This window comes from Cyprinus carpio, chromosome B6, assembly GCF_018340385.1.
Source record: "Cyprinus carpio isolate SPL01 chromosome B6, ASM1834038v1, whole genome shotgun sequence".
NCBI classification, from domain to species: domain Eukaryota; kingdom Metazoa; phylum Chordata; class Actinopteri; order Cypriniformes; family Cyprinidae; genus Cyprinus; species Cyprinus carpio.
Genome location: NC_056602.1, coordinates 2946815 through 2965479, shown reverse-complemented (window position 1 = coordinate 2965479; position 18665 = coordinate 2946815). Strand labels below are relative to the sequence as shown.

The following is an 18665-nucleotide window of genomic DNA, read 5'->3' as shown; positions in this document are numbered from 1 at the left end:
GTTTTCAGAAAGTATATCAAATTATTTTTTGTCATTGATGACAAGAAGTAGATCTCACAGCCATTGTTGTGTAGCGCAGCAGTTCACTGAAGTGAGAGTATGTGATTTTCATGTTTATTAATATTGTTTTGTATATAATCCCATGAATATGGATGGTTTTGGAGACTAATCTTCAGCACACAAACATGTATTTATTACTCAGACGCCATGTTGTCAGGTCATGAAACTTCACCCGTGAATCTTTAAAGGCATTGTGGTTTTGCATTAAATATGCATGAAGGTGAGCTCATAGATAAACCGGTAAATACTGACGAGATTGACATGATTGTATTCACATTACATATCCATAAAACATCCAACCCATCCCATGACAGCAGCATGTCTTTCAGGACAAACAATTCAGTCATTTCTGTATCAGTCACCTCATGAATATGATCTATATTTGTTCTGCATATGCTAATGACTTGCTTTGTTTTAACAGGAGATTTCACCTGCTGGTTTTGGCGCACAAAATTAGGATGACCTACAAATGTAAGTATGTTTTTAGTAACTCAGCACACCTTATATCATTGATATACTACTAAATGTTTTATAAAAAAAAAATTGGAGTTAGTTTTTATTGTTATATTTTCTGTTTTCGTTTGAATTTTTAGTTTAAATCTTTTTGTTAAAATCATTTTGTTGTATTTGTTTTAATATTTTCTGTGTGTGTGTGTGTGTGTGTGTGTGTGTGTGTATATATGTATATGTAATGTATATGTATGTATGTATATGTAAATATGTGTGTGTGTGTGTGTGTGTGTGTGTGTGTGTGTGTGTGTGTGTGTGTGTGTGTGTGTGTGTGTGTGTGTGTGTGTGTGTTATTTTTATTTAAGATACATTGGTGCTAGCAAAAAGAAAAGAAAAGTTTGATCAACAACTGTCTTTTGGTTGCCCTGAGTGAACTTTAAGCAGCTTTGGTTAAAAAGTTTTGCTGATCAGCATCTTCTGTCCTTTGCGTTCTCCTGAATGTCGTGTCCTCGGCTGATGGTGTACGCTCCATAGCACACGTTTGCATTAAAATTGTAAATTTCTACTTTAAAATTCAGATGCTGCTTATTAATTTCCACAGTGAGCACATTATGCAAACATGGCCTCTTTGAAAGAGCTCATTATTATCTCAATGAAATAATTGCTTTGACCTTGTATCGTATTACATCATTAAGCACTTGAGAAATAAATGAGCTTTTTGCTCAGTTGCTCAGTAAGATGATCCTCGTTTTAGTGTTTTATTTTTAATTTATTTTTTGAGAAACTGGTTTGTAAAAAGGAACCTTTTTATGCACAGTGTTGTGCACTAACTAATTAAAAGTAAGCACTTTTTTTTAAGTACAAATCCTGGTTTACATAATAAATAATAGTTTAGCACTCAAATACATTGCAAATATGGAAACACTGAATTGGATTTGTGCCGAATGAGATTAGGTAGACTGTTTGCTTTCAGTAAATCAGTTCATTTTGTATACTATACAATAATGTAGTTAACTAGCTTTAAAAGACAGGTTTTAGTAGATCAGTTTGTTCAGATGGTTCACTAAACTGATTCAAAAAACCTTTACTGATTCATATCTGAGTCATCACTCAATAGCGTTCCCAAAAGTCACTCTAAAAAAATCTAAAATGAAATGTATGTATATAAATGTAAAAAATAAACATTCAATTTATATAAAAATAAAAGATTATATATTATATATATATTTAAAAAATATATATAGATATATATAAGACCAAAAATATATATATTTAAAATAACCTAAAATGTACTTGTGGTAACATTTAAATATTCAAGACCAAAAATATTGTTGAAATATTATGTATTTGTCTATACTACAAAATTTGGGGTCATCCAGATTTTATCATGTTTTTGAACGTCTCTTATTTTACCAAGTCTGCATTTATTTGCTCAAAAATACAGTAAAACACGGTAATATTGTGAAATATTATTACAGTTAAAAGTTTATTTACATGTAATTTGTTTCTGTGATGCAAAGCTGAATTTTTAGCAGTCATTTGAAATAAAAATATGAAGATAATACATATTTAAATAAATATCTGTGCACATTGTATTAATAAATACTGACATTCATATAAACATATGCATAAATACTGTTGTTTTAATTGCTGCTTGATTAAATGTTTTTATTTTCACTGTGTTCATAGTTCATGCTGACACCCTACTTGATAATCTTAAAAATATTGCCCACTGTTAAAAAACTTTGTATAATTTTTGTTAGTAGCTTTTCATGCACCTACTTTATCAAAGGATAACTACTAGTAAAAAATAAATAAAATTAAAAAAACACACAAACAAACACACACACACACACACACACACACCCTGTGGTGCAGATGCAGAGATATGCTTCATGCACAGAGCAAGCATGCTGTAATTAAAGGATTTCATGCTGATTTTGACATTTTGTTCCAACATTAAAGGAGGAAGACGTTTTTTCAGCATCTTTGCACAGACCTGGTCACACTCGATCAGTCTCATGTCAGAGAAGCAGAAGAATATAGAAAGCAAAAGCAGTCTGTCTGGTTATTAGGAGAGCAGTACACATTTTCTAGTCTGCAAGAAACGCTTCACTTGAAGTAGATAATGAGCTAATAACACATTTGACCATCTCTGACACCGTGTTCTTACCAGGCGATAAAATCTCTGAGTTAATGAGTTTTTGTTTTAGACCAGCACAGGTTATTGGTCAGTCGCTTTCTAATTTCAGTGGCGTTGCTTTGGCTTGCTTCAGCTTGTGTTGTTCTCGCTCGTGTGAATGTATATGAAATATCAAATATGCTCTGATTGGCTGTGAATGTTTTACAGATGTAGCTGTAAGCGTGTGGCCTCCTCATGTAACTGTGTATTACTGTTGTGTTAATGTTTGTGTGTGAGAGAGAGCTGTGGAAATAGGGTAAAAGCAGCACTGCAGAATGTAATTAGGGCAAGGTTATTGTGAGACTTTCTCAGGGACACACACTGATACCACCCACCTTCAGCTGAACACAACCTCTACTCACACACATATTGTGTGGGGACATTCCATAGACATGATGGATTTTATACTGTACAAACTGTATTTTCTATCCCTTTACCTTAAACCTACCCCTCACACAAAACTTTCTGTTATTTTAGATTTTTTTAAAAATTCATTCTGGATGATTTGGTGTCTACTTTACAACATCAGACTATTATGTCCCGCACTCACACACACACAAAAACACACTGTGAACACACACACACAAACAAACACACACAGTTACAGTTCTTGTTCGAGCCTCTCATCACATTCAATCACAGATCTTTTCATACGGTCTCATCTCAGTCAATCAGAGATACATTCAATCCACCCACCTACACCCACATCCATCCATCTATCCAACCAACCTATCCATCCATCTATCTATCCATCTATCTATCTATCTATCTATCTATCTATCTATCTATCTATCTATCTATCTATCTATCCATCATCTATCTATCTATCTATCTATCTATCTATCTATCTATCTATCTATCGATCATCTATCTATCTATCTATCTATCTATCTATCTATTTATCTATCTATCTATCGTTCTGTCGTTCTATCATTCTATCATTCAATCATCTATCTATCTATCTATCTATCTATCTATCTATCTATCTATCTATCTATCTATCTATCTATCTATCATTCTGTCGCTCTAGCATTCTTTCATTCTATGTATCTATCGTTCTATCTATCGTTCTGTCACTCTATCATTCTATCTACCAACCATCTATCTATCTATCTATCTATCTATCTATCGTTTTATCTATCTATCTATCTATCTATCTATCTATCTATCTATCTATCTATCTATCTATCTATCTATCTATCTATCATCGATCATCGATCATCTATCTATCTATCTATCTATCTATCTATCTATCTATCTATCTATCTATCTATCTATGTGTCTGTCTGTCAGGTTTTTTGTGATGATGATGATGATGGAATCTTAATGTTCTTGTCTCATATCGATGGATAGATGGAGTCTGGGGGAAAGCGAGTGAGAGAAAGTGAGAAAGAGGTGTGAGGGCGATTTTGTGTGTGTGTGTGTGTGTGTGAGTGGGGTGGTGAGGGGAACAGATGGTTTCCTCAGTCTGACTGAGATGTTTCTCTGGCAAATCAAATTGTTTTTTTTTTTTTTTTTTTTTTTTTTTTTTTTTTTGTGTGTTCAATCCCGATGAAGAAAAGTGTTCTGTTGAGGGTCATTTGCACAACCTGTGATCAGGATCTATCTAAGAATGGCTTTTTCCGGCACCAAAAACAGCAGATGATGGAACACATTGACACTTCAATCCCGATGAAGAAAAGTGTTCTGCATGTTTTGAGACAGATGTAGAAACTTGACTTCATATAATGAATTTAAATTCAGACATCTCAACATGACTTCAGTGTCCAAACACAATTTGACGTCACTGTATTTGTATTTAGATGTGAAAATAGATACTTGTCACTGCATGTCTGACTTTCTTTTACATCTTCATCTTCGCCGTCTTCCTCTAGGACAGTTTTGCTTTGATTTGAGGTGCTCCAGCACCATGTTTTGCCTCTTGGCACCCCCTGCTGTCAGAATGAGTGAGCAGCTGTTCTCAGGCCCTTTGGATAAAAAGAAGAAGCAGAGACCTGCTGTTGCGTATTTAAAAAAACTGAGTGTTGCATTTTACCTGTGCAGTGTGTGTGTGTGTTGCATCAGAGCCCACCTGTGCTAAACACACCTCACACTCCACAGCAGATGGTGACGCTCAACCAACAAGTCTGAAAAATATGGCCTGTAGACTAGAGTTAAACATTCACACTAACAATCTGTGACACTGTTTTAATTCTCCGGTGAACAGAGGTGTGTGTTTGACAGCAGCATCACAATAATTCATGTTTACTGGAGTCGGAGCTGAACACAGATGGGATGAACAACACATGATCAGAAACACACACAGATCAATGCACAGGGCATACTTCACTCCAAAACCAAAGGAGAACAAATAGAGAATCAGATTTTGCATAAAGAAATTTGGACATTGGGACATTTTTTTCATGCACTTTTTCCCATTTCCTTCTTTTCTTCAACACAAAATGAATAAATTATTATTATTATTATTATTATTATTATTAAATTGTGAAGTGTTTATAGATTATGGTATTATGTAGATATTTTAAAATCTATTGTTCTATTTCTATATTACAGTTTTTACTAAGGCTTCATTATCATATAATAATAATGCAAAAAAAACTTTACGAAGTTAAAATCATCCTTTTCATTTGGCAATTATTATTATTATTATTATTTTTTCAGAAATGAATCATGTGAGATTTACACTTGTAATTGGTCTATATCATCTTGAGGTGGTTATGTCAACAACAAAATAATAATAATAATAAAATTGGATTCATTTAATTGTTCAGCAGATATAAATTTTAGATGGCTCACAGTAACTTAAATAAATGCTAGTAAAACCTGACATTTGACAACACAAATGTCTGGTTGTAGGTCTGATTCTAAACTTAATCTAAATTTAACTAATCTTCTAAATCTAAATGATTAAACTGTGTTTTGATATTAACCACCAAATCTATTGTATCCACAGCTTCAGCAGACAATTTGGTCATTTTCTCCACTTTTCAAAAACTACACTGAAAAAAAGAAAACATTTAGTGTATGTTTGGTGTTGGTTTTCACATTAGAAATTACATTGAATAACATTCACAGCAACACTGAATTAAACATGAATTTTTAAGTAGAAAGACTGAATTGTATGTTCTTGTAAAACATGCTTCAGTAATTTTAATCCTGTCTTATTTACAACTGTAAAAATTAATTTTTTCCATTGTACCTAATAATGTTGCATGCAGACTAATGCCTAATATTTATTTTTTGTTTCAAGTATGTTTATGTAATTTTTCTTCTTTACATATTTTTCTATGCATGACAGTATTTTTTTTTTGCAGTGTAAGTGTGTGTGTTTTGCATGAAGCAGCACACAGTTTCATGTTAAGCTCTTTTATTTTCGTGGTCTTCTGAGATTTAGTGACCTTTTCTCTGCTGTTCGATCATCTGCGGCTCCCGTGGTTGTTTTTCAGATGAAATCACGTCCCTCTCACAGGAAACATGTTGCTTTGTTTGTGTGTCCCGCTGATGGGCGGCTCTGCTTCCACGGTCACGTCTTTGTTTTTCTGTCTCTCTCGTGTCTCCTGCTGTCTGTGCCGATCGCTGTCTCTGGCTGCTCTGAGACTGAGACAGGACTCAGGTCTGTGTGAAGTTAAAGCCGGTCTCCTGAAAGCAGGTTTAGCAGGAGCGTGAGCAGGTGACGAGTGGCACAGACGGTCTGGGCAATCAAGCGGTTCAATCCGATTTACCTCCATGAAGCCCGTCTGTGAGCGCAATCCTGGCATGTGATGAGAGAGAGAGAGAGAGAGAGAGAGAGAGAGAGAGATGGCTTTTGGAAAAATTGTGTCACGTGTCGTATCACAATCATTGTGATTGCTAAAGGAAGAATAACAATCAAAATGGACACTAAATGATTAAAGTAAGACTTCTATCTTATAAGAGAACATGTACCCTTCTAAAAATAAATCAAGTTTTAAACATAAATCAAAAATTTATTACGGTTTATATTTAAAACAAAACAAATAATCAGACATGCTTAGAAAAATAAACTTAATCCCATGCATATTCTCTCAAAATAAGTCTTATTATTTCAAACAGTTTTGCTTTTCGAGTAACTTCGTCTTATTTTAACAATGTTTATATATTTTAGTGAAACATAAGGACAAAAAGTAAAGAAAAAACACAAATCACATTGAATATCTTGATTGTTTCTTCTAGACAGCAATGAGATTAAATTGAGAGAAATTTTGAATTCTCCTCCTCAGATGTTTCTCCCTTTAATTTCATAATGAGATAACGTTATTATTCAAATAATTTATTATAACTTAATTTATTTATTTATTCATTTGTTTGTTTATGTTAAAGTAATGCAAAATTCTGTGCTTAATTGTAAAAATTAAATATGTGAAATATGACCTTTCTTCATAAGATTCAACAATAATTAAACAAAAGTAGGCCTAGTCATCAATAGAAGATCCCCACATTGATATTAGCATGGTTTGTGTGTGTGTGTGTGTGTGTGTGTGTGTGTGTGTGTGTGTGTGTGTGTGTGTGTGTGTTGTGTGTGTGTGTGTGTGTGTTTATATGACAGGTGGTAGAAGGGTTTCTGGGTCAGTAATAAATGCTGAACACATGCTGTTCATTCTCTCTTTTTTTATTTGCTTTATTAGTCATTTAAAAGTGGTTTGAGAAACAGGAGCCTGTGTTCCAGCACCGTGTGTGTGTGTGTGTGTGTGTGTGTGTGTGTGTGTGTGTGTGTGTGTGTGTGTGTGTGTGTGTGTGTGTGTGTGTGTGTGCTGATAGGAAAATGGCAAAGTGCAATGCAAATTTTGCTTGTCAAGTAGACATGCTTCTGTCATGTAAAGAATTATGTACAGCTTTCCGTTAATCATGCGTGTCATTCTGTGTGAGAATTTCCATGACTGAAAACGTCATGCTAGTCTGTCACACAAGACGAATAATGTTTGAATGATAAAAACACCCAGTAACCACAAATTCTATAAAATATCTTATAAATTTTAACTTCAAAAAAGTTGAACTGCAAAAAAGTCTTTCTTACTCAATATTTGTCTAGTTTTCCTGTAGAAAAAAAAAAATTAAGATGCACTTACTTTTTTCTGAAACGTGTTAAAATTAAGTAAGCTAAAACTAAAAAAAAATAAATTAATTAATTAATTCAGATGGAAAACAAGTTTATTTTTACCCCATTGGAATTTTTTCAAGACTTATGTGAATTTTGCTTCTCAGGTAAATACATTTCTATTTAAGAATGTTTAAATATTTGTCCTGGAAAACAAGACAACAAATCAAAATAAAAAGAAATTGATTGTAAATTTCACAAATAAATGTAAATTCAAAGAAAAAAAGTCAGAATTGTTTGATATTTTAGTATTAGTTAATAAAAATACAACTGTTCATTGTTCTCATATAAGCTCAGGTCCATTAAATAATATTAAGATACAACTTTTATTTTAATAATGTATAAAGTAAATGTTGAAATGCACATGAAGACTAATATGAAGATTAATAAATGCTTAAGGAGTATTTTTAGTTCGAGTTAACTGATCAAACCATGAACAAATGAAACCTTAATGTTTAAACATGCTCTAATAATCTTTCTTTGATTGCGACTTCACTTTTTCTCCTGCTGTTCTCCAGGGTTTCTGTTTCTTCCCGGTGGGCTCATGCTCCTGATCTAGGGTGGGGGGGCATCGCCCCGTTCTGCCATGAAAGGCTACACCCCCCAGCGCACCCGTTACCTGTCCAACTGCGAGCCGCCCCGTTCTCCCAGTCCCCGGGACCCTCTGTACCCCCCCTCCGATAGCTCCCCGCGACCCTGTCCAGCACTGCCCACGTTTCTCTCCCCCAGCAGCCATGGACGAGCATTGACGGACAGCCCGTCTCCCTCACTCCACACCACTTTCCCCGTCGCACCGACTGCCTGATGCCCGCTCCTCAACAGCAGATGTCCTCCAGCAGAACCTTCCCACCCGGATCCACTACAAACTCCTCGCACTTCGATCAGGGCGACTCGGGTCCTGCGGCACGACAGATAGGGGATCGGGGGAATCAGCCACCACGGACGCTGGGACGTCTATGTCCATGGGAATGGGTCTCGGAGTGGGACGGACCGCCATGATCACCAGCGGATCCGCAACTATATCAGGTAAGAAACATAGGACTGCCTTGAGAAACTTTCATAAAAAGTTACAGATGCATGCAGCTAAACATCATAAAAGTTAATGCAAAATTGCATAACAAAACAAAACTTGTCTAACTTTCTAAATTGGTTCTTTTTTCATAGTTTAAGCATAAATTTAATGAGGTTTATGTTTAAAACGAACAAAAAAAGTTTTTTTTATGTTTTTTTTTTTAATGAAGTCTCTTCTGCTCATCAAGACTGCATTTATTTGATCAAAATACGGGAAAAACAGTAATATTTTAAAATATTATTACAGTTGAATAAACTGTTTTCTATGTGGATATATTGTAAAATGCAATTTATTCCTGTGATCAAAGCTGTATTTTCAGCATCATTACTCCAGTCTTCAGTGTCACATGATCTTCAGAAATCATTCTAATATGATGATTTGCTGCTCAATTAACATTTCTGATTATTAGCAATGTTGAAAACTACGGAAGAGGATTAGGGCCAAGTAATAATAAAAAAATAAAACCATCTCGAGATTAAAGTCATTATATTGCGAGATTAAACTTGTTAAATTTCGAGAAAAAAACTCGGTAAATTCGAGAAAAAAAAGTCGAAAATACAATCTTGAGAATAAACTCATTAAATTTCGAGAAAAAGTCGTTGTGTTTCGAGAAAAAAATCTCGTTAAATTTTGTGAGAAAAATAGTCGAAATAACAGCCGTGAGAAAAACTCTCATTAAATTTTGAGAATAAAGTCGTTGTGTTTTCGAAGAAAACAAACCCTCGTTTAATTTCGAGAAAAATATTCAGAAAATAATCATGAGAAATAAACTAAATTTTAGAGAAAAAGTCGTTGTGTTTCGAGAAAATAATTAGTAAAAAAATGAAATGTAGAAATCACGCATTCGATCGGTGTGTTCATTGCATAGCCTATAGAGGGACATGGTGTTGGATCACTTAGTCAAGCTATATTTTAGACTTTCTTTCAGTAACAAAGAAATACTATCAACTTTAGCTAATATGACACAATAATAATTAGCACAACGACTTTTTGAAAGAGAATTTGCAAGCAGGCTAGGTCTTTTTAGAAGAAAAAAAATCACTCCAATTTGCGCGATGTAGGCTACTCGCTTTTGTCCAACATGAAATGACAACCAGAGGACCAAATGCAAGGTTATCGATGGATTCACCCAAATGCACTCTGGCACTTGGACTCAGCTATGATGAAATTAAAACCGTACGGCAGTGCATTAATGGCGTGTAATGTAATGAGATTATTCTCAAGTATTGTATTTCGACTTTTCTTTCTCGAAATTTACTACGAGTTTTTTTCTCGAAAACACTACGGCATTGTATGTCTCGATATTTGTATGAGTTTATTCTCAAGATTGTATTTCGACTTGTTTCGAATTTTCACGAGTTTTTTTCCGAAACACAAAGACTTATTCTCGATATTTGAAGAGTTTATTCTCAAGATTGTATTTCGACTTTTCTCGAAATTTAACGAGGTTTAATCTCGAAAACACAAACGACTTTATCTCGATATTTTAATGAGTTTAATCTCAAGATTGTATTTCGACTTTTTTTTCTCGAAATTTTACGAGTTTAATCTCTCAAAACACAACGACTTTATTCTCGATGATTTAATGAGTTTATTCTCAAGATTGTATTTCGACTTTTTTTTTTTCTCGAAAGTAATGAGTTTATAATCTCGCAATATAATGACTTTAATCCTGAGATGGTTTTTTTTTTTATTATAACAAAGCCATAATCCTCTTCCGTAGAAAACAGTTGTGCTGACAAATATTTTTGTGGAAACCGTGATACATTTTATTTTTCAGGATTCTTTGATGAATAGAAAGTTAGAAAAGAACAGCATTTATTATAAATAGAAATCTTTGGTAACATTATAAGTGTCTTTACAGTCACATTTGATGAATGAATCTTACTGACTTCAGACTTCTGAATGGTGGCGTATATTCTCTCAAAATAAGTTATTATCTTAGACATTATGTAACTTTATGTTAATGATGTTTAGATATAATAATTATATTTATTATAATTATTTTTTGCTTTGTTTCCCATGGAACACATAAGATGTTTATATAATGTCCACACTGCTTTAGAGGCTGTTGAACTCCAAAAATCAATCAATCAATCAATCAAATAAATAAATAAATAAATTACAGCCATCTATATGACTCATGAATGCCATATGAAAGTCATTAAATAGAATGTTAATTCTCAAATTTAATTTACGACTTTCAAACTTTGCACTTTGTAAAATATTTTAATTGATTTGTGAGTGACGTCAAACCTGGTATGCCACATCTTCTGCAAAACATTAAATTTTGCATGAAATTTGCACTACTTATGTTGATTCTAGTGTAATAATATAGATAAAGAGGAGGTTTGTAATGGAATAGCAGTCCTTTCTTTTAACCTAACCTTTTATTTATTTATATTTACAGTCGAAAAGAAGTGTTTAAGTATGTCTAATAGTATCCTAATGTGACTACTCGAAAAGGTTCAAAAGTTTAACATTTTTTAAAGGCCAAATAGCAACTGGATAAATTAATTACAATTTATGTGAATAAGATTTAGGGTTTTCACACTGAATTTTGACATTCCTTCGGATTCTGAGTCTTTCCTGTTTGACCCTCCTGCTCTTTTGGCATTTAGGGGCAGGAAAGATGAACCGGTTGCCACCTAACCTCCTGGACCAGTTCGAGAAACAGCTGCCAGGTCAACAGGACGGCTTCAGCACGTTACAGTTCCATCGAAGCACCGCGGTGACGACGACCAAACAGCAGCAACAGCAGCGGACCGACAGTCCAGGAAAAATACGCTACTTTGTTCACTCCGTCCAGAAACTGTTCGCTAAATCCCAGTCGATGGAAAACTCTGCCATCAAGGGAAACATGAACGGCCGCAACAGCAGATCATCGAGCAGTGATGACAAACACCATCGGAGCAAAAGCAAAGACCGGGTGAAGAGCGAAGGAGCGGCCAAACGGAGGCCACGATCCAATATGTCCGGATACTGGAGTTCTGATGATTTGGACAGTGATATTAGTAACTATAGGAACCCGATGGCCATGATGACTTTGGGTCGTCAAGCGGTGGGATCCGGACCGGGGCCGGACGGACAGGTGGCATCCAGGTACTTCATGCAGGGCTACAGCACCATGAGCGAGCACACGCTCAAATCCTCGAAGAGTAACAGTGACCTGAAGCACCAGGGGCTCCCTGCACTCCCGGGACCTGGCGGCGGTGGAGGTGGTGGGGGGGTCGGAGGAAGCCGAGGACCGATATTTGACGGGAACTTTGGTAAAGGGGGACCCTGGTCCACGCTTACGTTAGGACCCACCAGACAGGTGTGCCAGAAGGGCTCGGCCACGCTGGATCGCACCCTGCTGAAGTCCAAATCTGTCCAGCAGGATCTGGGCTGCCACTTCCTGCAGGTGCGCGGGAGGGTGAGTGCATGAATAAAACACGGTTATTGTGTTCTGACCGATAAAAATGTCTTTGTACTCTTTTAAATCAAAGTTGCGACTCTTGTTGCAGTCTCCGCTATTTGTGACCCTGGAGCACAAAAGCAGTCATAAGTAGCACAGGTATATTTGTAGCAAAAGCCAACCTCAACATTGTATGGGTCAAAATGATCCATTTTTCCTTTATGCCAAAAATCATTAGGATATTAAGTAAAGTAAATTTCCTACTGTAAATATATCAAACCTGTAAATAAATCAAAACAACATGACCATCATGTACAGTAGTTTAGGTGACTGGAATATTTTTGTCTTGTTTTTCATTACAAACATCTAGACCAAGACATATAAGAAGATATTTAAGACATAAGAAGCAGAATTACAAGTTATTAAGTCTCGTTCTCTGATGTAAACATGTTTCTTTCTGAATTAAGTTTATATTTCTGATCCCGCTGGAAGATATTTTTTGCTTGATTTAAGCACAAACTCATTTATGTGTGATAGAGTTTGTACTAGACTTTTTTCTACTAGATTTTTGAATTGTTCTTCACACTAAGAAAAAAACTAAAAGGTTCACTAAATCTTTCTTTAACCAAAAAAAATTTTCTCCAACAACACCACCACTAAAAAAAAAACCCTTGTAACCAACATTTATATATAATCTTGTCTTCAAAAAATAAGAACAGCAGTGCAGTGTCTGATGTTTGTTCAGATGCCGTCCACCGGTGACTGGATGGGGACTCTGGGCCGAAGCGGGCCCATGGGCGAGATCCCCTGTAGGCGGATGCGTAGCGGCAGTTACGTCAAAGCCATGGGCGACCTTGAGGATAGCGACGACTCTGACGGGAGTCCCAAACCCTCACCGAAAAGCACCGCGCGGAGGCAGAGCTACTTACGCGCAACACAGCAATCACTAAGTGACCAGTTCCCCTCAAGAAAGTAAGTCAACACATATGATTAATACATGCACATATTATGTTTCTGTTCATTATTAAAACAAAACCCACATATGCACAACCGCAGTGACACGTTTCTGTGCAGAAGGCTGCAGATACATTAGGGTACAAACACAGAAACACTCACTGGTGGTCTGTCAGGACGCCAGAGACCCCGTCTGAGGTGTGAGCTCGATTCTTTCATGCCTTCTGGATCGGGATGAGTTTATCGGTGTTGATTCTCTCTCACAGATGCATCAGAATCCAGCTGTGCTTGTTCATCTGCTAGATTAAGCACAGCTGGTCTTTCTCCCCTGCATATGCTGAGCCTCGCACCAGCTTTCTGCTGCTCACATGTAGAGAAACACATCGTATCTCTTGAACAGTTGCTATTTTGCTGACATGAAATGTACATTTGTATTATCCATCACTTGTGATTTTTTTCAACAGGTATCTGGTACAGATCAGATCAGATTGTGTTATATAATTGCAAAAACACACTCAAAAAAAGTTGTTTTTGCATCCAATTTGTTGTACTTTTAAATGTGTTTCTAAATCAAATCTGACGTCAAAGGCTCATTCAAACAGTGATGGTGTTTAGTAAAAATTGCAAAGTATTTGTTACATTTGTTGTGCTGCCTTTTTGTTGATGCTGATTTAAATATAATGACTGTGTCTGGTCAGAACGAATCTCATTACTTTATGACAGTGCAACATTATTTTAGTAAAACTAAATCATTTATTACTACATTATTTATATATGCGTTTTCAATTGTTATTTTAAGTTTAATTTTTCATCATTTATTTTCATTATTCATTTCTTTTTTTTCAGTTTTAATCATTTTAGTATTTAAACTTATTCAAGTTAGTTGCCAAGTCCATATTTCTAACAGTGTTTCTTTAACAATAATAAAACACTAAACCACTCTACAAACAGGCCTGATTTTTTTAGTGCAGTTCCATATATTAATCTTTTGGTTTTGTGAAGAAATATGGCATGGACATGTTTTCTTCAGATCGACCCTAACACTTTCCTCTCCTAACCCTGATTGTTTAGACTATGTTCACAATGGTATACTAGCTTATTGCTTACTGAATACAGTGCACTATTACACAATACACTATTTTCTGATTAATATTTTTATTAATAGAAAATGATTTATTTTATTTTTTTTAATTAAAAAAAATACAAAACTAAGAATATTGTTGTCCCATTATGGTACATGCAAGTAGCATGTACTTAAATTTCATGTGAATTAAAAAATAGATTTTAAAAATCTGAACATTTGCATATTGCACACAGTATACTTGTGCTGAAATGGTAAAAGCAGTATGTTAGTACGCTGTTCTGAACATAGCGTATTTCTCTCGCTGTGTGTTTATAAGTTTCCCTTCTTTAATGACTCAAACGTCTTGGTTTGAAGCCCCACCTCTTCTGTTTTAAGCACCGCCGTCTTTCTGCACTGTAAGCTCCTCCCCGTCTCACCTGTAACCCTGCCTCTCTCCAGCCGTCTGCTGGACTACTCGATGCTGCAGGGGGATCTGGAGGCTCTCTGGTCCCCCCTCCACAGCATCAGCACCCTGCAGCAGATCGGACGCTCTGTCAGGTCAGTGCAGTGAGGAGAAATCTGTCCGGCTGACCGCAGCTCCTCACTGACCGCACAAAGGAGTCGTCGCACCAGCGCTGCTTTCCTCAACTCCTCTCAAATTAGGAGTGCTGACTGAAAATCGGTTTATCATTGGCCATGAAAAAGTTCTCCTACTCTGAGATGTTTAGTCTGAGGTGGTTTTCTCCATACAGCACAGATCTGATGTTTTGGTTTTGCTTGCATTGCATCATTGCAGACAAGTGGATTGTGATTGGAGAGAGAGAGAGAGAGAGAGAGAGAGAGAGAGAGAGAGAGAGAGAGAGAGAGAAAGCCTCCTCAGCTCTTGTAATGCTCTTCCTAACTGCTATAAGAGCTCTGATTGGAGGCTGAATGGAAACGGTACTTTGCTGATTGGTCATTAGCTGTGCTGCTTCAGTCTGATTGGACAGTCAAACTGTTTGTGAGACTGTGTTTTTCATTTTAGAGCAGCAGTTTTCAGATCTCCTGTGTTCACCAGACTAATGACACAAATCAGTTATGATGAGGGATGGATGATGAAAAGATTCATTTTTGAGCAAAAAACTGGAAAGATAATACATTTCCTAACAAGTAAATGTTTCTTCAGTAGTTTTGTTGCAGCTACAACTTCCTTTTGCTTTTTGTGCAGTAGACCAGGGGTTTTCAATCTTATAGATGCCACGGGCCCCCCAAACATGATCAATATAAAAAATCAATTAAATTTTTATATATGAAGACCCAATTTATACTGTTAAAAATGAATATCATAATCATAACTATTTTCTCATTATAGTGCTATACACTTAGATGTATTATTTATTTACTTTATTTATTCATTTTAATCTAATTTCTGTTTATTTCATCAAACCTCATTTTTATTTTTATTTGATCTTATTTATATTTATTTATTGTAATCTTTTTATTCTTGTATGTATATTTTTATATTTTAAAAAATATTGTAATCTTTTATTATTTATTTTTACACTGCTTTCTCTTTCTCTTTTTTATTTTTAATTTTATTTTTAATTTGTTTAAAAAAAAAATTATTTCACCTGTATTTTATTAATTCATTAAAACTTATATATTTTTTCATATTTTTTTTTTTATCTTGCATTTGTGTTCCATTTATTTTGTTTATCTTTTATTCCATTTACTTTTATCTATTTATTTTTTTTTTTACACTTTTTTTAATACCATAAACATTTTCACTGACCCACCTCCCCCCCACCCCCTTGTGGCCCCTGGGGGTCCCCGGGCCCCAGTTTGAAAACCCCTGCAGTAGCCTATAGAGCGCTTGAGCTGCTTGTGGCCATTCTCTCATCTCCCACCTCTTCTCTTCTCTCTGTGACCCCTGTCCCCTTCCTGTCCTCAGCTGTCTTCCTTCTCTGCGAGAGTACTCTGGGAATCGCAGTCTGGATAACCTGGACTGCATCGGAGGCAGCTCTCCGTTCCCAAACTGGGATGATGACGACTTCAGTCAGGGCTGCAGCACGCTGGGACGCGGCAGCTGCATCAGTCAGGTCAGACCCCTCATGACCTTTGAGTTCACTATAGGACACGACCGGCAGATGAGGATGAAGATGCATAATATGCATTGTGACATAGTCTTTCTGATAAATAACTTAAGAAATGGGCTGATGTATCAGTGTGTCACTCATGACCTTTGAGATTATACATGGTCCATTACAGCTCACAGAGCTTAGAGAAATGCATCAGCTCAAAGACTAATTGGTAATTAAACTGACATGCTTTGCTCGGTTTCCACATTTCCTGTATGAATGCATTAATGCAGTTTTAATCTAATTATGTTTATATCTGTGTTTTGATAGTACGAATGCTGTATTTGAATGCCCTACCACATTTTCTGGTGTGCACTAAAATATGTATCACAAAATGCAATGCATAAGACTTTCCTTTCCATTTCCAGTGTGACAAATGAACCTGAAGTAATTACAGCTTTTCTCGCTTTTTTTGACACTCATTATTTGATCAGACTGCCAGTTGTTGAAACCTTTTTACCCAACAATCAATGATTATGCAACTACCCGAGTGGCCAAATGTTTGGACTTTTATCCTCACCAGGGCTGCATTTATTTGATCAAAAATACAGTAAAATTGTGAAATATTCATGCAATTTAAATTCACTGTTTTCTATGTAAATATATGACAAAATGTCATTTATTGCTGTGATCAAAGCTCAATTTTCAGCATCATTACCCCAGTCTTCAGTGATCCTTCAGAAATCATTCTAATATGCTGATTTGCTGCTCAGTTATTAATAATTGAGAGAAATAGAAAGTTAATTGTATTTAAAAATGCATGTGAAAGTTTAATTTGAAATAGTTTTTTCGTAACATTCTAAATGTCCTTTCCTGTCATATTGTGTCACTTATTGTAAGTTTAATGCATACTTGCTGATTAATAGTATTTCTTTTCTTTCTTTTTGTATCACGGTTTCTCTTCTATAAAAAATATTTGTCAGCACAAATGTTTTCAACATTGATAATAATCAGAAAGGTTTCTTGAGCAGCGAATCAGCATATTAGAATGATTTCTGAAGATCATGTGACACTGAAGACTGGAGTAATGATGCTGAAAAGCACAGAAATTAATTACAGTTTAACAGATATTCACATAGAAAATGGTTACTTGAAATTGCAATAATAGTTCACAAGTTTTACTGTGTTTTTGATCAAATAAATGCAGCTTTGGTGAGCAGAAGAGACTTTAAAAAACTTTTGATTATCTTTATTATTCCGGTCTTTTGGCAGCCAGTGTGTATATAATGCATAGTGCTCTGTATTCAGTAATGTCATTCTGAATGTAGCCATGCACCCGTCGCTGTTCTTTCTCAATCATGTCAGTCCACATCAGCCGTCACTGTGTTAGCAGGTGCGAGACATGGAGCTGAGCCAGCACTATGGAGACGAGCTGGAGGACATGCATCCTCGCTCCCGCTGCAGCGAACCTCCTGACATGCCCATGCCCACATGCTTCCGCTCCCGCAGCCATAGTTACCTTCGTGCCATTCAGGCCGGCTGTTCTCAAGACGACGACACGGCCTCGATGGATTCTGATTCACCGCCGCCCACGACCACGACGACCGTACGCACCTACAGCAACAGCACCGGTGAGTACAGACCAGCAGAGCCAGTCTGACCAGTGCTCAGAGAATAAAGAGAAGAAAACAGCTCTGGTGTGTTTCTGCTACAAAAACATTTTAAAAAGAAATGCATATCAAGATTTGATGGTGTTGCTCATTGTCTTGTCCAAACAGAGTTCATTTTCCCTGTTTAAAATTCAAATAAAGGAGTCATGCTGTTGATCTAATGACACAAAATAAGCTGAAGTGCAATAAAGTTCAAAACCAGTCATTCAAAAGCATTTTTATTATCACCAAACCAAATATTTATAAAATTAGGAAACCAATACACACACACACAAATAAATATTTCCAATAATAATTTCTAGATACACACAAACAAAAATAATATAAATAAGATTCACATAATAAAAGAAACAATTAACACAAACCTATTTCATTATTTATTTTTTATTATTATTATTATTATGGATATATACATAAGAATTTATTAATAATTTCTTTTAAATAATGATTGATTTTATTTTATTTCATTATTTATTTTTTATTATTATTATTATTATTTTACAAAAAAATTAAAATTCTCCCTTTACCCCCTTGACATATAATTTATAAATTTTTTTTACAAGAGGCACTGTCTCCCTTGACCCCCTGGACATATAATTTATAATTGTTGTGTTTTTGTTGTGATTTTTTATTTTTTTATTTTTACT

General features: G+C 35.5%; 1 pseudogene; it reads left to right on the top strand.

Annotated features, from left to right (window-relative positions):
• Positions 1-412: 412 nt before the first annotated feature.
• The window catches only part of LOC109053416, a 36789-nt pseudogene continuing 18536 nt past the window's right edge, over positions 413-18665 (top strand).